The sequence below is a fragment of the Macaca mulatta genome, chromosome 2 (genome assembly GCF_049350105.2).
Source record: "Macaca mulatta isolate MMU2019108-1 chromosome 2, T2T-MMU8v2.0, whole genome shotgun sequence".
NCBI lineage: Eukaryota > Metazoa > Chordata > Mammalia > Primates > Cercopithecidae > Macaca > Macaca mulatta.
Window position 1 is genome coordinate 10,771,094 of NC_133407.1, and position 25,869 is coordinate 10,796,962.

The 25,869-nt window shown below is 41.0% G+C and overlaps 1 protein-coding gene and 1 long non-coding RNA gene across 4 annotated transcripts in view; one reads left to right on the plus strand and one right to left on the minus strand.

Moving 5' to 3' along the window:
* Nucleotides 1-25,869, plus strand: part of LOC144338985 (uncharacterized) — an 80,058-nt gene that overhangs the window by 51,907 nt on the left and 2,282 nt on the right. The window contains exons 3-4 of the long non-coding RNA XR_013413505.1: nucleotides 24,133-24,525; nucleotides 25,073-25,184. This is a non-coding gene — a long non-coding RNA (uncharacterized LOC144338985). The remainder of the gene's footprint in view (nucleotides 1-24,132; nucleotides 24,526-25,072; nucleotides 25,185-25,869) is intronic.
* Nucleotides 12,268-25,869, minus strand: part of LOC106997166 (uncharacterized) — a 102,563-nt gene continuing 88,961 nt past the window's right edge. For 2 of the 3 annotated variants that reach the window (XM_077991232.1, XM_077991229.1), the window contains one exon: nucleotides 24,068-24,348. The gene's annotated coding sequence lies outside the window, so the exon portion shown is untranslated. Of the gene's footprint in view, nucleotides 12,668-17,405; nucleotides 17,462-24,067; nucleotides 24,349-25,869 lie in introns of those variants that run through there. The other variant, XM_077991230.1, reaches the window with a different exon arrangement.

Consider the following 25,869-nt stretch of genomic DNA (forward strand, 5'->3'; position numbering starts at 1 on the left):
TGAGTACCTAGGGTAAATGGAAGGAGAACTGTTCAGAAGTCAAGATTAGACATGTGTCTCATTCAGTCCCAGACTTACTGGGTGGCCTTAGACAAGTCGCTTCACTTCCCTAAGCCTCTATATTCTCTTCTGAAAAGTCAAGGTAATAATAACACCCACCTCACTGGGCTGATGCAAGATTCAGATGTGAAACTGGATGTGAAAGGACTTTGAAACTGTAACATGAGGCGATTTTATTGATCATCTGGAGGCAGGGAAAGAAGCCTTGGGGTAGGTGAAAATTCACTTTGCCAGCCTCAAAATTGTACCAAGTGTTGGCCCTGTTAAAAAAGCCTGATGCAACTGAACATTCCCTTAATATAGAGAATGACGAATCTGTATTTGTTGCCAGAGTTGTCACATTCTTCCAAGAGTGCAGACTTTTATGGGCCCCTGGAAGCTCCACCGGGGTCTATTTCTGAGGACGGGAACATTGTGCTTTGTTGGCAGGCTTCTTAAACCAAGGCCACTTGTGGTCATTGAAGAATCTGGGTCTGCCTTTTCAATGTTGGGGTCAAGGTATTAGATCCAGTCAGCCAATGTTCGCTGGTTTGGATTCACAGCTTCGGCTAAACTTGGTGCATTTTGCTTCCTTGTTTGATGGGGGTCTTTTTCTAGTCTTGTTAGACGACTGAGAAGTGGGAAAATAGAATGGAGCTGGTCCAAATCAAAGACAAGGAGCAGAGGTGGAAATGAATAAGAATAATGTGTTCTCTGGGAATTTAAACAAGGACAAGGCTAATGAGACTTTGTTTTCAATTACTTAAAATGTAGTTTGTCATTGAAAAGATGATGTAATGTCTTTAAAACAGAAAACAAGCCAGAATCCCACACCATATCCAACTATTTGTATTTTTGCACATTCTTATCTATTTCTTGTCTTTTCATCATGCATGCATAATGTATATTTCATTTTATGGCCTAAATTTTTTTCATTTAACATTATATAATAAGCATTTTCCATTTAAAGTTTGCATTTTCATGACTAGCTAATATAATTTTTGATGCTGTTTTATAATTAATAATGCCATTCCCTTACTTGAGACCTTGGAGTTGTCTTCAACTTTTTGTTTATTTGCTTGCTTTTTTGCTACTGTAGTGTCATGAACATCTTTGTTCATTTTGCTTTTTGCTATTGTTATTACCTTTGCCTGAATTCCAAATTTCCTAACAATGACATGGCTGGGAAATTATGCCTAGGCATCTTTATGACTCTTGCATTCTATTTTCAAAAAAAAAAAAGAAGAAGCTTCCAAGCATTCACTGTTTACTCAAAGATTTTTCTACTTTAATATGTGTTTCAAATTTGTTTTCATTTGTACTTTACTGTTTAACAGCAGAGTTTAATGCTTTCTACATGTTTTTGGTTTCTTTAAATCATATTATTAAAATTAAAAAGTATTCTGCCATATGTTTTCAGATGTTTTTTGAAAACACCCAAGAAAATATCCCAAAAAATATTTCCTAAACAATTCACATTTCCAAATTAATCAGCTATAAGTGCTTTGTGGCCACAAAGCAAAGAGAAGTGTCAAGCTAATTAGTCTTTCATTTATCTCATTAAGTGACTCTCATGTGTAATTCAAGTCCTGTCAGCAGTGTTTTAAGGAATATTGAAAAAAGACAGGGACATTACCCCCCAAAAGTTTCCATTCCAGTAAAGTTATTATCATATGACTGACCAGCCTTCAAAACTTACTCAGTGTTGTAAGAAAAGGACAGAATAAGAGCTATGGGATTCCGAGAATGTGCAGATTATTTCTAGCTTGAGTGACAGAATGTGAAGAGTCAGAGAAGGCTTATTGGAGGAAATTGTATCTGAGCTGAATGAATAGGATGTGAGGTAGGGCCTATCTTAGGGTAGCAGAGGGAAGTGAGTTGGTGAGAATCTTTTGCCCATCTTATGTGAGGGAGCTCTTGACATTTTAACTGTCTTCTAAATTATAACTACTCCTTTCCAGATTGGGAAATGGAGTGAGGCAGCGATGACCAATTCATGGTCACATGAAAGGGACAGTTCACATGAAAAGCACAGGTTTCCACATAGGGCAACTTCAAAAAAAAAAAAAAAAAGTGAAGAAAACAAAAAGGGGCCAGTTTCAACTGACTCCATAACATTTAAATAATATTGTGCATTTTGAAAGACCTACAATTTACAATGAAGTTTATTACCTTCCAATCCCTTCTATAACTTAAATTATCTTTCAAAGAGCAAAGCCTTCGCTAGCACTCTTTCTTCCACCCACAACAGAAGTTGTCTCAACAATAGATTAGACATCTATTAGAATAATAGGTTTGAAAGTATCTTAGGGGCTTTTAATCCACCCTTCTTCCCAGTGAAATAATCCCTTCCATAGTTTTTCTGATAAGCCACTGGCACCCACTAACAGCCCAAGCTTGAAAAGCATCCAAAGACCGGATATTTACTTATGAAACATGTTATGGACCAGTTGATGAAAATAATGTTTTGCACTTACCTGATGATGTCATTTCAGTAGGTTCAAAACAAGGGATTACCAAAGGATTATAAGTCATGCTGCTATAAAGACACATGCACACATATGTTCATTGCGGCACTATTCACAGTAGCAAAGACTTGGAATCAACCCAAATGTCCATCAGTGACAGACTGGATTAAGGAAATGTGGCACATATACACCATAGAATACTATGCAGCCATAAAAAAGGATGAGTTCGTGTCCATTGTAGGGACATGGATGCAGCTGGAAACCATCATTCTCAGCAAACTATAGCAAGAACAGAAAACCAAATACTGCATGTTCTCACTCATAGGTGGGAACAGAACAATGAGATCACTTGGACACAGGAAGGGGATTATCACACACCGGGTCCTATTGTGGGGAGTGAGGTGGGGAGGGATAGCATTAGGAGATAAACTTAATGTAAATAACGAGTTAATGGGTGCAGCACACCAATATGGCACATGTATACATATGTAACAAACCTGCACGTTGTGCACATGTACCCTAGAACTTAAAGTATAATAATAATTTTTAAAAGGGATCAAATAATACTCACATGCCAAGCAGGCAGAAAGGTAGCAAATAGATTTCTTAGAATCCTCATTTCACAAATAGAGCAATTTAGTTTATGTATTTGCTGATTTATTTAAACCCTATCTCGTTTCAGAATTGTTTCAAGTAGACAGGGTACTACTTGACTGGTCGTTTATGGATTCAATAGTGGTTGAAAGGTTAGGAAACAATTTAAAAGAAGGAAAGGTCTTTATATAATAGAGAAAAATCGATTTACATGAATATATATTGTAAAAGTTGCAAAATTGGGTGCAGTACTTCTGTGGAAAAATTCCTGAAAACCTTCAGTGCGCCACTGTACTTATTATATTAAAAATCCTAGCAGCTGTGCTTTTCTGCTAAATTAAGGAAATAAAGCAATATCATGAGCTAATGCCTCATGAAAGTGGCATGTTTCAACACTTCAACATCATGTGTTGCCAGAGTTGAGTTTTCCAGGAGCCCTGGCTCACCTCTCTGTTCCTGGAGGCAGATGTTGGAGTGGTCACTCCAGGGCAGCGGGAGTCAGAATTTCTTGGTTCTTCTTCCAGATTGTGGCGAGGTACTGGATATGCTTTTTCCCACCTTAGTGTCTCTGGCAAAGCTCTTTGCCATGTAAAGGGATCGTGGTCAAATGGAAATATTTGAAAGGTTGCCATGTGGAAAAGGAGCATAAGCCTATTCTGCATGATCCTGGAGGACACAGCTAAGACTGACAAGATAGTCCCTGCTGCAAAGAGATGGATTTGGACTTTATATAAAATGTGAGGAAAATAAGTCTTCTTAACTATTTAGCACTTACAGGATAAACAACCTCATTTGCACTATTTAATTTAGTTATTTCAACAACCCAAGAGGTAAGTATTATTAATTTTTAGGGACTGTGAAACTGAGACTCAGAGAGGGTAAGTAACTTGACAAAAGTAATGCCATTTCTGACTGTGCCAGAGCTGAGACTTGAGTCAAGCCAAGCCTTACACTTGCTCAGTCATTTGGAATTAGTTTATGGAATTAACCATTGAGTTAGACTCCCTCGAATAAAATGGTGTAGGAAAAAGCCCTCAAAATCAAACATGGTTTAATAAGCAACAGGTTACTGTGCAATTTATAAATGATTGAGGTGGGTCTAACACCTGTAAAGGCATAGATTTAGAAGATGCAAATGCAGACATTTGTAGACATCTGAGGATGTTATGGACCCTGATCTACAAACGTCTGCATATGCCGAGTAAGGGTGAAGGCCTGCCCAAAGGATCCTCATGTAGAAATGAGCACTATAAGCCATGTGAAAAAAGAATCCCAGGCAATGAGAGAGTTGGTCTTTCTGTTCCACCCCTGTTGAGGAAGAGAAAAGAAGATCTTCCTTTCAGGACATTGTAGAAAAATGGATATTATGACTTAAAACCAAAATACTATGAGGTCCAGAGAAAGAGAGCAATTTTCCCAGGGTTCCTCAGCAAAAAAAGTACAGGCTCTGCATAGGCACCCAAGTCCCATAAGACCCTCAGGCCTATTGAGGTTCCACTGAGCAGCATGGCCTGTGAGTCTCCATTCTGGCCAGGAGGTTCTTTTGCCCCAGGCTGTGGGCTCCATGAGGGCTGGCTGGGTACCTCTCTCTTGCGTCCTACTAGTTTTGAACCCCTGCATCCCCACTGCTAGGTCCTCAATCAGTCTTAGGAATCTCAACCTACTTTCCTAAACCAATTTCCACTATTCCTACTTGCCAAGTTAAGGCACTCAGCTTGCCTAAAAATACCAGTTAGAAATGAAAAGTGTCTCAGAGATCATCTAACTGAATCCTGGCATTTTACAGATGAGAACATAAGAAGCTCAGAGAGAATTAAGTGGGTTTCCCAGTCACTGGTAAACATTGTGTAGTGCCTATTATATGCCATGTCTGATGTTAGGAGGTGCCAGTGGCTATGATGACCTATGAAAACGGGACTTCTCCTGCCAAGGAACCCACTAAATATCCAGTTGTAGGCACCTGGTGGCTGAGCAGGGAAGGTGGTAGCTGAGATTCCTGGGTTCTGGTGTTTTATAATGCTGATTCACAGGCAGACTTTGAATCAGATTGTTCTCTTTCCTGGGCTTCAGTTTCTCCAGTTACACCATGAGCAGATGAGTGGTTTTCACATTCCTCCCCTGGGGACTGGTGAGGTAATGGCAGGTTTATACTGAGGGAACTTAGGAGAGAGAACCCAGAGAAGCCAGGGGCCTTGTGGGGATGTCTGGCCTGTCTGTGCAGAGTGTTCTGCACATGGCACCCTCCTTGTGGATTCAGAAGGGAAGGCCTGGGGAGAAATGTGGGGGGGTGGGGTGCGGTGGGGGTGGGGGAACTAGACGTTCCCACTGTTAACAGGCTTGAAGTTTTAGTAATTAAAACTTGGCCCTGGTGCATGCCATACCAAAGGGACCATCCCTGAATGATTCACTTCTTTTGGGGAACTCCCTGTGCCTGGGCTTGATCCTGGAGGGCAGGGACCTTGGACTTTACTGGCCTCAGTACAGTGCCCAGCTCACTACAGGCCCTTAATGCTGTTCGTATTGTGGTGTGCTTTCCTCTTCCAGGGAGCATCTTGGGGTGGTAATAGACCATGAGCTGCTTACTCCATTTTCTTTGTTTATGAAAATACATACCACTAGATAGCCTTGCCTTAAAGTAAAAAGTGCACACTCATCTACTCCTTTGTGAAGTGGTTGAGAGTCTGTCCTGCATGACAGTGCAGTGGCTGTAGCTCCCTGCAGCGAAACAAAGGATCTCTAGCACTGTGGGGTAATGGAAAGGATATTTCACGAGAAGTCAGGATGCCAATATCTGAGTACTGCATCTGTGCTAGGAGACCTTGGATGAGTCATAGACATGTGTATGTGGCACTTTAGAGTTTAGAAAATCCTTTCTGTACATGATTTTATATAGGCTTCACAATAACTCTCTGCATGCAGCAGTATTTCCCCATTTTGTTCCCATTTTCTAGAGAAGGAAAATGAGTCTTGGGGAGGTTAAAGGACTTTGGAGTCCCAGAGATACTTGGCAGTACTGGACCTTGATATAAGGTCTTGCCAACATCAGAACTTCTTTTTACAAATGTTCTTTTGATAGCCTGGGTCCCAGGTTCATCTCTGCAAACAAGGATAGAGGGCAATCTCTACAATCCTGTTCAACCCTGATATTCTGTGTCCCTATGGATCAATTGGGGCAGGTGCATTTGCTCTCTAATTCTGTGTCCTTAGCACTTGAGTTTACACTACGATGCTGTGCTGTGAGACAGAGAGAGATATTAAGGGAGAAAGTGACACCATCACCACCATCTTCTGAGGATGGTGTCAGAGTGAGAAGGGGATTGGCTTTGGAGCCAGATCAAGGCAGCATAACATCTTGTCTCTCTCATTTAATAACAGTAAGACTTTGGACAAATCACAAAACCTCTTTGTACCTCTGCTTGGTCTTCTGAGTTTTCAAATGTGGGCAAAGGTACTTATTTACAGGTTGATGATTGTTTAGATCACATAAAATTGCTTTAAAAAGGCTGATACGCTTATTACCTGTATGCAGTTTGTGAGGTGTATTAAAAGTTAGTTCCCTTTCCTTACTTTTGTCTGGTAGATATAAAAATTCAGCCTGTTGTCAACAACAAAGATTTGCTTAATTTCATGTGGCCCTGACAGTATAAGCTCTGTCTGCCGGAAGGAGTCTTGAGACCACTTGCACTCCAATCCGTTGGAGGGTGTCCAGGGGCAAAAGAGGACGAAGTATGATTTGATTGGAAGTGAGAGTAAATGGGCACAACAAGAAGTATCACTGCATGTGAAAAATAATTTGAGAGACCCTTGTCTGCCTTAGTTCATATAAATTATCAATATTACCCATAATAAAATATCTATGTTTAATTTAATATTAAAAGAGCATCTGGCATAGAGCATTGCTCAACACTTATTGGTTGAGGAAGTGAATTCATTTTTGAATGAAAAATAATGCCTTAAAGTGTTTGCCACCAGGTAAAATTGATGTTCTAGGAAGATTCACATGCTTAACTGTGGCCTTCAGTATCTTGCTGCACAACCCCTCACTCCTACCCTGAAAAGCATGAACCCCACAGAGATTCTTTCTTTTATTCTGCAGATGAGAGATCTAGACTGACAGATGTAAAGTTGTAAATGCTGAGTTGGTCTAAAACCCAGGTCTCCTGAGTCTCAGCCCATGCCCATACCACTGAACCACACTGCTCTGTCCTTAGGTTTCCAGACCTTCAGGCTTTCAGCTTCTCTGTATCATCTGCTTTTATGGTTCCTCCATATGCAATACGTGGAGGTTAGAATTGAAAAGCTTTCTGTGCTTTGCCGGGGCTGTGTTCCACAATTTTGACAAATATTCAGCTTGCCCTTGTTAGTTTTCAGAATCCTCAGTATTAACTATTTGAAGAATACGGTTTGTGAAGGACTTTATGACTCTTTTGATTATTTCTTCCATGTATATCTCCAAACTATTTCAGTAAAAACATTTTTGTGCTTGGGAGAAAAATACTAAGTCTTGCCTTGTTGTTAAGGAGAGGAAACCAAGGTCCAGGGTAAAGAAACCTTTTCAGTTAGATGTAGTCCCTGGAATGACAGCCTGAGTTCCTGCATTTTATCCTTTTCAGGGACCTATAGCACACCGGTTTTCTGGCTTGGACACAATCTTCCCTGAAGCCCAATCTGGGAAACTCCAAGCAGAGACACCTAATTTTGCCAACCTTGCTGCCACCTTCCCCAAGATAGTCACTTCCCAGCATACCAAACATTTCCTCTTTCTCCCTTCCCCCACCCCTCTCCTCCTTCCCCTACCCCTCTCCTCCTTCCCCTAGATCTGTTCCCTGCTCAACATTTTCCTGGCTGTCAGAACTTGTTTCTTGTCAATTGCTTCTCCCTAAGCCTAGATACACCCAATGTGGTGTCCTTGACAAAACACTGGGTGGTGGTGATGCAACAGCGCAAGGTGTCAAAATAATTAGGTAATTAAAGCAGGGGAAGGTCAGAGTTTCTTCTGTTTGGAAAGACAAACACACACACAAAGAGAAAAGCAGAACAAGGAAGCCAATTTCACATCTCCTTTGTTTCTCCCTTGCTCCTTGACCCAGTGTGAAAGCTCAGCACCTACGATCAATTCTCTCAGAGCACTGGAATAAGAACCCACCTGACCTAGTATGCGTGGCAAGTTTGAACACCAATGAATAGAATGTTTAAGGTTTCAACACTCCCTTGCTGTTGTCTTGCCTGTTTGTTTTCACACCAGCCCCACCCTGAGCTTCTACTGGTGCAATGGCCCCAGATGGTGGCTCAATGCCATGGATGGGATATTGCTCAAAGGAGTCCGTGGGTATGAAAGGCGGAGCCTCCTCCCAGGAAACCAAGCCTCAAGGTCATCTTCCCTTGGCTCTTATTTGTTTATTTGCTCAACATTCCACAGTTATTAAGAGCCTGCTATGTTTTAGGGATTGTGCTTGGAGCATAGGATGAGGCTGAGAGGATGCAGAGAGCAATATGAAATAGCCCCTGTCTGTCTGGAAGGAGCTTACTGTCTAGTGAGAAAGTGGCCATATGTGCAAATATCATAGTTTGCTGGGATGACTGGTATCTAACTGAGGTCCGAACAAAGTTCTGGAGATCTCAGAGAAGGAAGTGAACAACTCCCTGGAGGACTCTAGGAACAAGTGACAAAGAAGGAAACATTTGAATTATAACTTTAAGGATGAGTGAGGTTTCTCCAGACAAGAGGAGCAAAGAGGTCATTCTAGGCAGAGGAAGAGCATACTCAAAGGCAGGAAGGATGAAAGAGCATATTGCTTTCTGAGAATGTAGAGTTCATTGATACTAAAATTGGGGCTATGCTGGGGTAGGTGGGAATGAGGAGATATGGCTGAATATGTTGGTAGGTGTAAAATCAAAGGTGTCCTTAACAAGATGTCTGGAATATGGCCTGCCCTGATGGCATCAGGGCACCACTGGAGATTCTGGGGCATAGGAGATGAGAGTAAATCTATAAGACAGTGGCGGCAGCAACACTTCTCCAGTCGTCTTCCTGCTGGGGGCGCACTCTCAGGTCTCCTCTTCTCAACCACCAGTTCTACTTTTCTCAGCCATTAAATAAGGCAGCTTTCAGCATCAACCTCTTCCCAGGAAGAGCTCACATTCAGATGGCTGACTCCGGGGACCCACAGACTCTCCCACCCACAGCTCAGCCATCCATGTGAAGTGTAATTGTAGAATGGTTACACAAAGGGCTTTGGCTTCAGAGTCCCGGTTTTGACTGGCTTCAGATACCACTGGTTTGAACCTTGCCTCTGCCTCTTACCAGCAATGTTATATCGAGCAAGTGACTGAACTCCTCCAAAGCCTCGGTTTGCCTTTGTAAAATGAGATTGAAGGGTAATCATGCCTTCCTTATTGGATTTTCTTGGGGAGGTAAATCCAGTGCAACACCATGCTAGTCACCAGTTAGCATAAATTTGCCATGTTACACAACACCTGATTCATAGCACACGGAAGTGCTTTGTAAATTGTGTATGTGATAGGCCTTCCACGTGGTGCTTTTTAGCCCTGTTACCAGCTTAACACACCGTATGTCTTTTGATAATGTGGCACTAAGATGTGGGCAAGAGGCTCCCCTGCCTTGGGCCACATACTTTATTTCTGAAGGTAAATACCACTGTGTACCACAGACAAAAAAGCAAATAAACCTGAAAAAGAGGGTGTGGGCACATCTATCATTCAGGATCCAGTACTTACAGCTGGCACAGCCAGACCCATAATCTCAAACATCCATTTTTGTGACAAAAACCACTGAGGCTCCCAGATCTGTAGATATTCTGCCCTGTGTCATTGAAACAAAAGGCAAATGTGTCTAGACGCTGTGAATGTTTGGGAGTTGTGCTATTATGGACTTTGGAGATGGGAGCTGTGCAATTATGGACTTTGGAGATGGATAATGCTTTGAAGTACAAACAAATATTTGAAAGGTTAAAGCACTTAGGTAAGAGAAATAAAACAATTCACTTGTTAAATCCTTCCTCTCAGCATAAATGTAATAGATTCTTGATAACAAAGTAGTGCTGAGTGTCTATTTTTCTTGCTTCTCTTTATGTTGTAATTCATGACTCTGAAGGTAGTCACCAGTTAGCATGAATTTGCCATGTTACTTATGGCAGTTGAGGGACACTTTGCAAAGTGAAATAATTCATATTATTCTTAAATTTGTGTATATGTAGGTTGAGACATAATCTGTATGACAAATACGATACAGATTCATAATATTTTCAACTAATTGGCTATTAAAAGCTGGCATTATTAGTAATTTATTGTTCTTAAAGAAATGATTAAATAAGACAGAATTAACATTCCAAAAAATCAAATTTAAAAAATTAGCTTTACCTAAATAATTTTGATTTAAAATGTTGAGCTATATTATCATTTAATTATAGTTTTCTTTTGAATTTTAACTAATAATTTTTAATATTTAAAGTTTTTTTTTTTTTTTTTTTGAGATGGAGTCTCACTCTGTCACCCAGGCTGGAGTGCAGTTCTGCGATCTCAGCTCACTGCAAGCTCCGCCTCCTGGGTTCACACCATTCTCCTGCCTCAGCCTCCCGAGTAGCCGGGATTACAGGCGCCCGCCACCAGGACTGGCTAATTTTTTTGTATTTTTAGTAGAGATGGGGTTTCACCGTGTTAGCCAAGATGGTCTCAATCTCCTGACATCATGATCTGTCCACCTTGGCCTTCCAAAGTGCTGAGATTACAGGCGTGAGAGAAGAAATAATTTTGAAAATGTATACAGAAAATATTTTTAACAATTTTTTACATTTACTTTCATTTGCATTTTTAATAAAAATATAGTCAAATTGGAGGCACTTTGAATACCATTAGAATTGGTCATATTATTTTTTAGATCAGCACTGTCCAGTAGAACTTTCTTATCACAGAAATGTTCTTCACTGCCAAAATGGTAATCACTAGTCATATGTGGCTATTGACTATGCAAAATGTGGCTAGTGCAACAGAGGACATCTAACTTTTGTTTACTTTTAGTCAATTTAAAATTAAATTTGTATATCTACATGTAGCTAGTGGCCATTGTATTGAACAGCACATTTTTAGATCATTGAAACAGAACAAGTCTAGAGGATAATTGAAATAGAAAAACACAAAAGGCTTGCAGAAAAGAAGAAAGCTGGAAGAGAGAAAGAAATAAAGAGGTGATCTGCCTAATTATTTAAAATGGAAATTATGAAAGTAAGCAAATTGACTTACATGAAGAAAAGCCGGTGTAAACTAGAAAAAACAATGGAAAAAAAAAAAGCAGCAGTCGGGTAATATATGACAAAGACAAAGCAAATGCTTGAATGTTAGCATCAAGTTTTTAGAAAAATAATACTATTTAGCTAAGCATAATAATGCATTTTGTGGCACTAGTGGATCAATCATTTCAGGTGAGAACAAGAGGAGATTTCTGGCTCTAATGGGAATTACATGGAATGCAGTGCTGAAAGGTTCACACACGTAAGACAGCCTGAAAAGGAACAAAATGAATTTTCATTGCTCAATTCATCAAGGTTGCTCCAGGGGCAAAAGTCACATTGAACAATTAACAGTTATGCATATTACTGACCTATACCAAAAAAGAAAACAAATATATCAAAATTAATATCACTGGTTTTATACTGCCTGTAAAGGTACAGATTTTGATTTAAGTGAACTAAAAACCACAATTTTTAGTTTTAGTCATTTATTTAAAAGATTGACAAAAGCAATCCTATAATGACACCCACATGGATGATAAGGAAAAAGGTATAGAAGCTAGATTTTAGTCAAAAATCCAGAAGCATTCTTTGTACTATATATGGATCATAATTTAAATTTGTTACTGAAAGATGAGCCTCAATTGTGCTAACTGAATTTACATTTGGAACAATTCAAAGATTATATTCAGTATTTTGGGGATCTGCCCAAAGATAGAGCATCCTGAAAAAAAAAATATCATATTTGATCTGACAAGCATTCTTGAACATAGGATGGAGAATGCTATGAAAGCAATTTGATATAATAGAGACAAGATAGAATATGCACTAGAAGAAATAAGCAAAACAGTAGAATATCCTCAAAGAAATATTGAATTACAGTCTTTGGTGGAAAAAAATAATTTTGAATTTACACTATGCCCTGTTATTGGGTATGAATTATTGTTTGCTGTTAATATTATTAGAAAAATGTTATAACCAAACATATCAAAGTTTGGCTTTTTCACTTTTAAATATTTTTTTCTTTTTTTTAATTCAAAGAAAATGGCTTTTCAGGTCATGTGCTCTGGCTCATGCCTATGATCCCAGCACTCTGGGAGGCTGGGGAAGGAGGATGTCTTGAGAACAGGAGCTTAAGACCAGCACGGGCAACATAGCAAAACCTCCTTCTACTAAAAATTAAACATAAAAATTAGCCAGGCATGGTGGTGAGTGTCTGTAGTCCCAGCTGCTCAGGAGGCTGGTGTGAGAGTGTTACTTGGGGCCAGGATTTCAAAGATGCTGATGCTGTGAGCTGTGTTTGTGCCACTGTACTCCAGCCTGGGAGAGAAAGAAAGAAGGAAAGAAAGGGAGGGAAAGGAAGGGAAGGGAAGGGAAGGGAAAATAGAAGAAAGAAAGAAAGAGAGAGAGGAAAGAAGGAAGGAAGGAAGGAAGGAAGGAAGGAAGGAAGGAAGGAAGGAAGGAAGGAAGGAAGGAAGGAAAGAAGGGAGGAAGGGAGGAAGGGAGGGAGGGAGGGAGGGAGGGGAGAATGAAAGAGAAAGAAAGAAAAAAAGAAAGAAAATCATCAGAATTAGAAAATGACAATGTCAAATATGCAATTTAAGTGATATCCCAATAAAATAGAAGAAAATAAAATACCTGGCGTGATTACCAGAGACAAGATTCATGTATAAGTAATCCCCAAATTAACTGTATAACTATTTTCCAGCTGCTATAGATCAGCTGAAAAATAGAGAAAATAGAGAAATTTCTCTCTGTTATAGAGAAATTTGAGCAAATTGAGCAATATATTGTTTTTAGTTTTTGTTATTATATTCCAGCATTTTTAAAAAATGGAAAAAGTTAAGAAATACTGTGGGCACTAGAACTTTAACAGCCTGTGTAAATGGTGGTGATGGAAGTAATAGAGATGTACTGTAGAAGCATTTTTCGTGGTAGTGGTGCTTTATCATATGTGACCCATAACACTGCTCAAAAGTAAAAAATAAGATTTATGGTTCATTTTAAAATCTAAGGATTGTTATAATAATTTCATTAACAATTCCAGCTGCTATTCTCTCAGGCAAATGGGTGCAAGGGGTAATCTGGTGCTGAACCCTTCAGGAAAGACTTGGAATTTCCTTCTGAGAGCTAGAGAAATGGGACTTTTGACAGACAGCTATCCGGGTCATTAAAGATAGAGAAGGAACATTTTCTGTTTTTTGTTGTGATGATTTCTTTCTCATTATTGACTTTGGTATTTACTGAGAATACAGACCACTAATCTTCTGTGAGCCGCAAAATATCTGGGTTTTCTAATTTTTGAGATGTTTATCCGAACTAACTCACAGAACTAAGTGACACAGAGACCTGGGCTCTGGTTGTCTGGGAAACATTTGAAACAAGACCAGAGGTCTTTTCTCTTAAACGTGATCCCCCTTGATTTGTAAGTTCTCATGCATTTGAAGGGCATTTAACTCCCCACATTCATAATCTTTTCTGGTCTTCAGGTATAGGCTTCATTTTGCATGAGGCATTTGATGTGTGAGAGAAAGTCTATCAAGGGAAATTATACCTAAACATATATCTGCATCCGTATCTATCCCTACCTCTATAGGGATCTGTCCAGTGTTTCTGTCTTTCAAGTATGCAATTTCAAACTTCTTACCAGTGAGAGAGAGAAATATAAACTGGACCCTTGTTTGAAGATGCGAGTATTAAAAAGAGCCATGTCTAATGTCTAATTCTCTGAAACAGCTGCTGGGTGCAATATGCCTTTAATGCTAAGGTGTTATTCTTTTCAGTGCCTGGTTAACATCAAGTTTTTATATTATACAAAAACATAATACCATGATTATGGAAATAAAAAGCCACCCACAAGCTTACTATCTTTACAAATCATCTATTTTCATTCTTTCCTGTCTTTTCCAAAAAAGCATATTTTTTTTCACAGTGTTGGATGTGCAGCATAAATATAATTTTGCATTCTGATCTCCTTCCTAGCATCACACATGAGTAATTCCAATGTGGTCTTTATAATGACCTATTCGAATGACTTTAAAATCTTACTTTAGTGGATATATTATAATTTATATCAGCATTCAAAAATCATTAAATCTTTGGGGGACTTTTAAGTTATTTCCAATTTACTTTTTACTTCTATTATCAGTATCTCTTTGGCCACATTTCTGCCATTTTTTTTTTTTTTTTTTTGTCTTCAGTCATTTTCTAACAGTGGGATTGTTGAGTTAAAAGAGATGAAAACTTCATGAAATTGATGGCTGTTACCTCCTTTAATTAATTTATTTTTAATCACAGTCTTTCTCCCTCATTTAAACAAACTAACTTAGTAACTCACTAATTCACTAATTGACTAGCTCAGTGTTCCAGTTTCCTGGTTTGTTCCTGGTCAAATCCAACTGCATCCTTTGCCTTTTCTCCTTCCTGACAATGAACCTCTGGTTTGCAGATCTTTACACAAATAAGTTGCAGAGATAACTTTTTGCCCCAAAGCCTGATCACTTCAGACATCTATTGTCTGACTTCAAGGAATTTCCCATCTGCAAAAGCCTCGATCAGACACAGTTTCAGTGATTGTGAAAGGAGTATACAGGTAGGTCGGATAAGGCTGGGCTCCTGGCCATCAGCTCTTTCTGTCTCTTACCAATTAGGTCTGTGCCAAGGCATCTTGGGCTCTGCCACCAATCTGTCCCACTGGCTCTTGCTAAAAGGTAGGGAACCACGTGAGCGTGGGCACTGGCGCTGGCACTTACTATACACCCACTCTTCCTGGAACTGACCTAGGTCCCATGAGGAACCCATTGGGCAGTCAGGCACAATCTTTACCCTCAAGAACACTGTAGGCTGAGGAGATAAGATATGTGTGCTCTAAGAATATGGTTGAGAGTTTATGATTCCACAGAGGTTCAGAAGAGAGGGATACTCTCATGGGCCCTAAGGTGGGACTAGAAGGACAGAGAGAAGTAGAAAAGGCAAGTCAGGTGCACAACTGGAGTCCCAACTACTCAGGCGGCTGAGGTGGGGGGATCACTTGAGCCCAGGAGTTCAAGGCTGCAGTGAGCTGAGATCATACCACTGCACTCCAGCCAGTGACAGAGCAAGATCCTGTCAAAGAGAAAAAAAAAAAAAGGCAGAAAAGAATACAGAGAATATTTATGGTTGGTGCAAAAGTAATTACTGTTTCAGCCCAGTATCCACAAGCAGAGCTTTTGGTGTGATGGCTTGATTGCTGCCATGATCAGCTGGCCCTCCTCCAGGCTCTGCTTACACCTGCACACAAAACAGTATGGCCATGCGTAGGCAGGGTTTACCCTACCACCCACCACAGTTTTGATCTTCAGGTAAGCCTCACACTGTGGGGCCTCAGAGTGTTAGGTTTGCTTCTCTGAGTCCTCCTGAACGTGATTATTAGCATTTTTTAACGGTGTTAAATAAAAATTATATAAAGCCTTTGTTTTGGACTATACTCTTGCACCAGGTCCCAACAGACCGGAGAAAAAAATCAAAATGATGTCATCCATGCTATAATTCCACATCACCAAATCTAAGCTAAGTTGTTATCTGTCTGGAGAATCAGAAGAATTAGACAGTCAATTTCCCAAACAGGCCAGTTGACATCTTCAGTTGGCATAATAATGTTTTCCTTTTCAAATCCTTACACAAAAAAGGTAGGCTGAACATGGATAGAATAGGAGGTCATTATGATATTGAAACATACCAGGTGCAGAAGGATAAATATCAAATGTTCTCGCTCGTGTGTGCACTGAAAACTTCGATCCCCTGCAGGTAGAGAGTAGAACAATAGAGGCCAGAGGCTGGGAAGAGGTTATGTGTAGTGTGGGGCAGAGTGATGACGGGAGGTTGGTTAATGGGTACAGGTATGTTCCTCCCAACACATAGAAATGGTAAATACTCAAGATGATAGACTCCTAAATACCTTGATTTGATCATTACACATCTATGCATGTAACAAAACATCACATGTACCCTATAAATATGTACAAATAACACATATAAATAAACAAAATTTTTTAAGACAACCTTAAAAAAAGGCATCTTGAAGTAACATAATGTTAATCAATCAGTTATTTTTCTACTGTTCTGTCTAAAAATAACTAATACAGTCTTTGTTCTTTGCTCCTGCTTTCTTTGGCCCTTCTCTGTCTATAAAGCAAATCTCTTCTGCTCCGTTCACTGGGACACTTATTTCATTTTACGGAATGGAGTGTTGCTGGATTCTAGAATTGCAAATGAAGCCAACTGAGATCTTTAAACTAAATTTGTTGTAATTTTCTCTTTTGATAAAAGAGATTTGATCATCTAGAGTTCACTAAACCCAAGGATGTTTAAAGTGAATGGAGAGTTGGCCACATGCCCGAGATTCACCTATTCACCCAGGCGTTACCGTGCAGGCCGTTTATTTCATAATTTCTCAGGAGAAACTGTAGCAATAGCCAGAGATAACAGAGGTGACAGATGAGTCAAGGAGAGAGGGTGACTCACAGGCAGCCATCTCTGCTCCCTTCACTGGCCTCCCTGAGCATGCCAGCGTCCGTGGAGGCTTAGACTTCTGTTTGGATATTGCTTTAAAGAGATTAAAGGATCTGCATTCCTGGAAGCCTCCTTACCCGTTTCTGCCCTAGGCCCTTCAGACCATGTCTCAGTTCATTCCTTTGTAATGATGTGAATTCACATTCCTTGGGAATTTTTTCTATGCCAGGAATTAACTCCGTCTTTTACACTCATTATCTTTTTTTGTTTTGTTTTGTTTTGTTTTGTTTGAGACGAGTCTCGCTCTGTCGCCCAGACTGGAGTGCAGTGGTGCGATCTCCGCTCACTGCAAACTCCGCCTCCCAGGTTCACGCCATTCTCCTGCCTCAGCCTCCCGAGTAGCTGGGACTACAGGCTCCCGCCACCACGCCCGGCTAGTTTTTTGTATTGTTAGTAGAGACGGGGTTTCACCGTGTTAGCCAGGATGGTCTCAATCTCCTGACCTCGTGATCCACCCACCTGAGCCTTCCAAAGTGCTGGGATTACATACACTTATTATCTTACTTACTTCTTACCCACTGCCACACAGATAGGATGGTTATTCTCACTTTACAGATGAGGAACCTGTGGCAGAAAGAAAGTAGCCCAAGGTGAGCATAGCAATACCTGATAGAGCTGGGATTTGAAGACAGGTTGTCTGACTCTAGAGCCCATATCTCTGGCTACTCTGGAAGTCTGCCTTCTTTAAACAGGTAAGTTTGGAATGTCTACATCACAAGACAAACCCAATAATCTCAAATAGCAAGTCAAAGTTGAGGATCCTTAGAACTGGCTTGTAATAGAGCAAGAAACCTAGAGGAGAGGAAATTAGTTAAGGAATATTTTTAGGCAGTCTTCTTCCCATGCAGGCAGCCACAGAAGGCCTGGCTCGTAGAATATATCTCAATAGTTCTTGTTGGTGGTTGGAGGAGATCAGTGGTCCTTAGGAAGGAAGGGAAAACATTTTTGGAAAAGGAGGAGTCAAGCTGTTTAACAGCTCTCTTCCAGACTCCACTTCTCTGTATTTCTTGTGCAATGCTTTTTTTTTTTTTTCTTTTTCTGGGGGTGGGGTTGGGGGAGTTGTGATGAAGTTTATCACTCTCAAACACAGCTCCAATCATATCTCCTACTGCTCGAGAACCTCCGAAAGCAGTTTCCCATGACCTCAATCAGCAATCTTCAAACTTCTCTAAATATGTAACCCTAATGCTGAAAAAGACTGGCATGTGCACCTCAATAGATTTATGGTACGTGTGTGTGCCTGTGTGTAAAACCATGCCAACAGATTATGCACTTCATAATAACAAATTAAAACTAGAAAGTATAATAGAAGACATGAACATGAAATAAAGAGTATTTTTAAATGCCTGCTATTCTTAATGACATCTTACTATCTTTTCTACTATCTCAGGGCATAATCCACACCTTAGACAGGGCTCATCATTAATGATAGTGAATGTAAATCCATACTTGAAGCATTCTTCCTGAAAATTCGATTTTTTTTGTTTACTGTTTGCTATATATGATCAGGTCATCATTGGTTTTATCTTCCTCAAAATGTGGCTGAAAGAAAGCAAGGATAGGAAAAGTCAGCTCTGCCATTTTCTTGTCATTTGCTTGTGTTCACTTTAAGTGCTATTCTCAATCCACAAGTTCTTTACAGAAATCTTTTAAAATCACTGGTCTATTCCATGGCTTTTTATTCAGTTAAATCTAGATAAAAATCCATAAACCCATGAGACTAGATAATTAAGAATGGTGATGTGGGTAGCTCGCAGACCCTCTAGGGCATAAAATTTCTACCCCTCCCTCAGAATAGCCTTAGTTGGACATGGGGCAAGAAACTGTGTGAACAGCCATCTAACAAGGATCCCATATTCAATCCGTATATGAAATAATAGTAATTTTAAACTTTTCCCTTTTAAAAAATAAGAGTAAACATAAATGAAAATTTGTTATGATTTGCACACCCTTCTGAGAGCGCACGCTGAACTTCGGAAATCTTTGATCTACCAAGATAGGATTTCTTAGGCTTCCAATATCAGTGACCTACTTCTTTAGCCACACCTCCAATCATTACCAATCCTGCCCCATTCCATGATGACCCACGCACTCAACTATACAAACACATAGGGTTAGTCATCTTCTCTGGAAAGTTTCTAACCACGCGACCTGGCTCAGGCTGTTCCCTCTGCTTGGAACACCTTTGCTTTCCTTTGCTGCCTTTAGAAATTTTACTGAAAACAATATCATCTAACATTTATTGACTTCTTACTACATGCTGGACACTGTTGACAATTCTAGGAGGTAGGTGCTATTATGAGAAAGCTGAGGAGTAGAGAACAGTTCAAAGTCAATGAGCTGGGAAATGAGGAATCCAGAAAACAAGCCCATGAGAGCTGCAAATGCTCATACTCTGTCACTGTAGGTGTGTTTTCATTTAATTTTAATCTCTGAATAGATAAAGTCTTCACTAAACCCTTCCCTTCTTTCTACTACTAGGGAGATGGAATTAGTTGCTTCCCTCTTAAGTTTCCACATCAACTTGTTGGTAAATATCATATAGCATTTATTTCGCTCTGCCATATACTGTTGTTATTTGTGTACATGTCTCATATCCACAACTATACAAGAGCTCTTTAGAAGAGAAACCACACTGGATCCTTCACGGCACATAGCAGAGACTTAGTAAAGTAAATATGGTTATTGAATGAATGAATGAATGGATAGATGGAAGAATAAATTAATGGATGGGGAAAAACAAAGGTCATAGGTTGGGTATCATGTAACTTGAAATTCCTGGTGCCCCGAGAAGCACACTACATTCTAGTATGGGCCTGCAATAGATTATAAAGATTTCGAACTTCAATGGAAGACAAGATTTCATTTCTCAATACTTATGAAAGCACTTGTGAGTTATCTTACTCTTTAATATGTAATGGCTAGTTGATAAAATCTCAGACTTGTATCTATGTAATCTGACATCGCAAAACACTGAGTGCATTAAAGAGCTGTTACTCTATTTCGAACTTACACCTGAAACCTTGAATGACTTGAGAAGGATTTTTGGATACACCATTTTAATGTTGGTGGTAATTAAAGTCATTTACAGAAGAAATTTTAATTCATTTTATATTGAAATTAACAAACACACACACTAGAGTTTAGGAATTTCTCTTTCTTAATTTTACCAATTCAGAAACTGAGACTTACAGAGGTGAAGTGACTTGGCCAATAATCACGTCATCAGGAAGTGACAGAGCTTGTACCCAGCCCCAACCTTTGAGACTTAAGTCCCATGCTGTTTCCCCATTCTGCTCCTCAAACACAAAATGAGTCCTAGAATGTCAGATATTTGAGCTATTAGAAACTCTTTACTATGAGCATAGAGTGAATAGCCCCCTTTTGGTATTTTGGAAATGCCATTCTGTATAAATGTGCAGCCTTGAGCATTCTTCGTAGCAGGGGAGGGACTAGGAGGCATTTAATCCCTAGATGACTAAACGGAAGCCCAGTCCATCTGTGATAAATATTCCTTCCAAGGGCCACAGGTGTGCACGCCAGAGCAAGCATCCTCCTTTTCCGCCTCAGTGCTGAAACCATCATAAAATCATTCCATCCTCTGCTTGGTCAGTTAATTCTTCCTTCCTTTTTTTAAAAAATATTCTTATTAACATTTGACTGTGTTCTTATGCAGAGGTACAATAGAAAGTGCTCTAATGATAAGCTGCACAGTAAAACAGGCTGTCGGGCAGGTACCTACTAGAGTCAGGGATGTGAGGATATACAGAGAGGGTCTTATTCTTAGTTCTCTAGAGCTGGAAGAGAGAAAGGCAAAACCCAAAGCCTCCATGCCCCTTTTCTCACCTTCCCTAGATGTGGCATCCGCACCTGGCCAGACAAAAACGATAGACTCCCTTGAAAGAATGGTTATTAACGCTACCTTCGAGTGCCATCCTATAAAAGTGGTGGAAGTGAGAGTGGAACCTAGAGACAGAACTAGAGAAGAAGGGTGCACAGTAAAAGCAATATGTTTCCCATTCATTATGGAGCAGAGCTTCCTGACAGATACACAACAGAGAAAAGGGCTGCTTTCTGGAGTAGTGAGCTTGCTGTCACTGGAAGAACTTCAGCTGGACGATCCCTCCTTGAGAGTAGTATATAGGGCAGGAGAGTAGATGGTTTGGTTTCATCATTGCTAAAACACCCCTTCCAGCAATAGCATTTTGTATTTCTCCAAATATTCCACACTTGAATGCCTAGGGAGATGGGTTTAGACAAAGCTCATCTGTTCCGTAAAACTTGGCCACAGTACAACGCCTGCTGCCTAGTCACAAAGCATTTTATAGACAGCTGTTTCCACCCCTATTTCAGAAGTGTGGTGAAAAGGGAATTCAGAGACAGGTGAGGGGCCTTCCATTACGTGAGCTTGTGGGAAGACGCCCCCAGCTCCAGAGCTGCCTCATGCCTGAGCCCACACACTTCTCAATTGGATCTTAGCTCAGTGACTTCTAGCCATATGAAATGATCCCATTCCCCTGGGAAGCCCAGTACCCCTGGGAATGCCTTAGAAAATTTTTTTCTAGATTATAAAGTCACACAATCGCAGTGTTTGAACAGTCTTAGAGGTCATGGAGTCAAACTCTCTGGAATCCACAGGAAAGCAATGTTTCCCACTGACTCCAGCTGAGAACTCATAAATGGAATGAGCCCAATGGAATCCTAAGGAATTCTGAGCCGAGAAATAAATAGGGCAAAAGCCACAGCCAAGTCTTCTGCAAGCGTATCCCAAGGAAACACGAAGCCAGTCTTTACGGAGAGAAAGGGCTGAGTTCCAGGAGAGGGGAAAACGTATAATGCGTTGAGGTTGCAAGTGTTTGGGGCAACAAAGAACAAAAATGACACAACGGTCAAGCACGGTGGCTCATGCCTGTAATCCCAGCACTCAGGGAGGACGAGGCAGGTGGGTCACTTGAGCCCAGGAGTTCAAGACTAGCCTGGGCAACATGGCAAAACCCTGTCTCTACAAAAAATACAAGAATTAGCCAGGTGTGGTGGCACGCCTGTAGTCCTAGCTACTTTGGAGGCTAAAGTGGGAGGATCTCTTGAGCCCAGGGAGATCGTGGCTACAGTGAGCTGAGATTGCACCACTGCACTCCAGCCTGGATGACAAAGCGACACTTTGTCTCAAAAAAAAAAAAAAAAAAAAAAAAAAAAGACCCATCTAGGAGTCATCTTTCTTTTGAATGGTCTGCATTTCACAGACGAGAAGTTAGCAGAATCTAGAGGAAAGCAATGAACTGGGAATCGAGAAACAGGCCACCACTGACTTGCTGCATGACCCTTGAAAGAACTTCTAACCTCTCTGAGTCACAGTTTCCTCACAAGGATAATAGTGTGTGACCAGGTTGATTGGGGGATCAGATGAGATAACAAACATGAAGCACTTTTAAGTGATAATATTAGACAAATGGAAAATGCCAATATGATCAACTCTGCCTTATGTGCTTTTTTAGTGTCCCCAGGCAAAAGAAGTGAGTTGATATTATTATTCCCTATTTTCAGATGCAGAAGTCAAGACATAGGGATGTGAACATACGTGGGTCGTGTTCCATAGTACCTGGACCAAGAGAAGAGGTCTCTCTATGTTGAGAAAAGAGCAATGCCTTCCCACAGCGTGGTACTTCCTCTCCTTCTGAGAATGATACTGTTACATAAAGGTTTTGGGTGGTGCCCCAGACCACGGAGATTTCCTTCTGCCCAGCTGCATGAGGCACACATAACCTGGGATGGTATTAGGAAGATGGCCACTTTCACATCAACTTATGTGCTCTGGCACCGACCTGTCTTCTCCCCACGCAACACAACTTCCTACCCACTGCTACTGGGATGATACCTGCTCTTGGGTAAGGCATGCATACCCAAATGCTACCTCCGATCAGGGAGATAATATCTGGCCTCAATTCTCTGCCCTTAAAGAATCTTGCAGCCAAATTGGGTAAAGAGTCAAGACCCATCAATGTGCTTTATTCAGGAGACCCATCTCACGTGCAAGGACACATGTAGGCCCAAAATAAAGGGATGGAGGAATATTTACCGAGGAAAGGGAAAGCAGAAAAAAGCAGGGTTTGCAATCCTAGTTTCTGATAAAACAGACTTTAAACTAACAAAGATCAAAAAAGCCAAAGAAGGGCATTCCATAGTGGTAAAGGGATCAATGCAAAAAGAAGAGCTAACTATCCTAAATATATACACACCCAATACAGGAGCACCCGGGTTCATAAAGCAAGTTCTTAGAGACCTACAAAGGGACTTAGACTCCCACACAATAATAGTGGGAGACTTTAACACCTCACTGTCAATATTAGACAGATCAACAAGACAGAAAATTAACAAGGATATTCAGGGTGTGAACTAAGCTCTGGACCAAGCGGACCTAATAGACATCTGCAGAACTCTCCACCCCAAATCAACAGAATATACATTCTTCTCAGCACCACATCATACTTATTCTAAAATTGACCACATAATTGGAAGTAAAACAGTCCTCAGCAAATCCAAAAGAATGGAAACGATTACAAACAGTCTCTTAGACTGCAATCAAATTAGAAGTCAGGATTAAGAAACTCAGTCAAAACAGGACAACTACGTGGAAACTGAACAACCTGCTCCTGAATGACTACTGGGTAAATAACGAAATTAAGGCATAAATAAATAAGTTCTTTGAAACCAATGAGAACAAAGACACAACATACCAGAATCTCTGGGACACAGCTAAAGCAGTGTTTAGAGGGAAATTTACAGCACCAAATGTCCACAGGAGAAAGCAGGAAAGATCTAAAATCGACAACTTAACATCACAATTAAAAGAACTAGAGAAGCAAGAGCAAACAAATTCAAAAGCTAACAGAAGACAAGAAATAACTAAGATCAGAGCAGAACTGAAGGAGATAGAGACACATGGACATAGGAGAATGAGAACACATGGACACCAGGAGGGTAACATCACAGACTGGGACCTGTCAGCGGGTGGGGAGTGGTGGGGAGGGAGAGCATTAGGAGAAATACCTAATGTAGATGAAAGTTTGATGGGTGCAGCAAACCACCATGGCACATGTATACCTACATAACAAACCTGCACGTTCTGCACATGTATCCCAGAACTTAAAGTATAATAACAATAAAAAAGAATCTCATAGCCATCATGTATTGTATACAACAGACCTCAAATTAGTCTCCCTTTGCTTCTCCAACAGTGTGGCCTCTTCTATGAACCCACGGGTTTCCCTAGCATCCCATCTCCCAGCCCTCAGGCTTCTCCTCCCCATCGTCTTCACTTCAGGAAGAGAAATGAAAAAGAAATTCAAGTGACTCATCGGTCCACATAGGCAGGACTGGGAGAGGCGGAGAGAGTGAATTTGTGGGTCCAGATGAATATTTCCGCAGGCCTCTTGACTGCTTCACACGATCTGCTGCGCTTCATGAAAAAGAGGATATAAAAATCTGAGTGGTGCCATATTGTCTCCAAAAGCAGCCAGAGTGAAAATGAAGTGTGACTGCCGCCTCCCCAAAACGCAGGGCAGCTCCTGCCTCACATCCACAAATGTGGTTCAGCAGGCTGCCTTGCCCTGCCTCAGGAAGTCTACATGGTGGGCACCGGGGAGCCCCAGCCACCCTCCTCACACAGGGCTATCCGGGGCCTCAGTGCCCGGCCCCCTGGATACACAGCAGAGTCTGCTGGGGGCACTGAACAGGATGCCAATGCAGGGGTGCTTTCTTGGAGGCTCATCCCACCAGCAGTGCCAGGTTTGACAAGCCGCACAAATCTACACCCTTTGGCAGCCTTGAGAACTTTGCAACCAGGAATTCTTACTGAGCAGAGTGCACATGGCTAGGAAAAGTCAGAGTGGGTGGGGCCTTGCCCCTCCCTCAACCAGAGGGACTCTAATGTACCTTACATATTGGGCACCTGCCTAAGATTTCACTGGAAAAAATCGGAGCCCACTACAGTTACAAACAAAAACGAACCAACCTGGAAAGCCCCAGTGGGTCTAGCCCAGTGGTTCTCAAACTTGAGTGTGCCTCAGAATCTTCTGGAGGGCTAGATAAAACACAGATGGCTGGGCCTCTCCCCAGACTTGCTAATTCATTATTGCTGATATTTCATTTTTCTGTTTTTGTTTTTTTTTGAGATAGGGCCTCACTCCCAGGCTGGAGTATAGTAACCCAATCACTGCTCACTGCAGCGTTGACCTGCTGGGCTCAAGCAATCCTCCCACCTGAGCCTCCCAAGAGGCTGGGACTACAGGTATGTGCCACCACACCTGGCTAATTTTTCTCTCTTTTCTAGAGACAGAGTCTTGCTATGTTGCCTATGTCTCTAACTACTAAACTCAAGTCCACCTCAGCCTCCTAAAGTGCTGGGATTACAAGCATGAGCTACCACACCCAGCCTGATATTCTATATTTTTAATAGGCTGTCATGGGATTACAATGTTGCTTTCTGGGGGCCAACATTAAGAACCACTACTCTAGCCCAGCTTCCCTTTTAGATGCCAGGACAGCTGATTCTTCCAAGGTGCCTCAGCAACTTAGAGGCAAACTGGAATAGAGTCCACTGTCTGACAGCCCCTCCCTCTATTTTCTGTCCCACCCCCACTTTATCCAGGGCTTTTCTATCACACCTGCTCCAGCACAGCAGGGCCCTGGATAGAGAAAACAGCTCCAAGCTGGGCTTTGTCCCATGAGGAAAGAGGCACTCCTAAAGCAGAGCCCTTGCTCAGCCCACCCGTGTCCCCCATTTTGGGAAGTGGCACCCTTCCCCCAGGTTTTCAGGATGCCCCCTCAAAAACTTGGCTTATCCATGCCTTCATTCCTTATTGAGCCTTCTGTGATTTCTTTCCTTTATTCTTTCACCAAACACATCCTCACCGAGACCTTCTAGGTGCTGGGAGCTGTCCTAGATCCTGAGAAAGATATAGAGACCTGTGAGA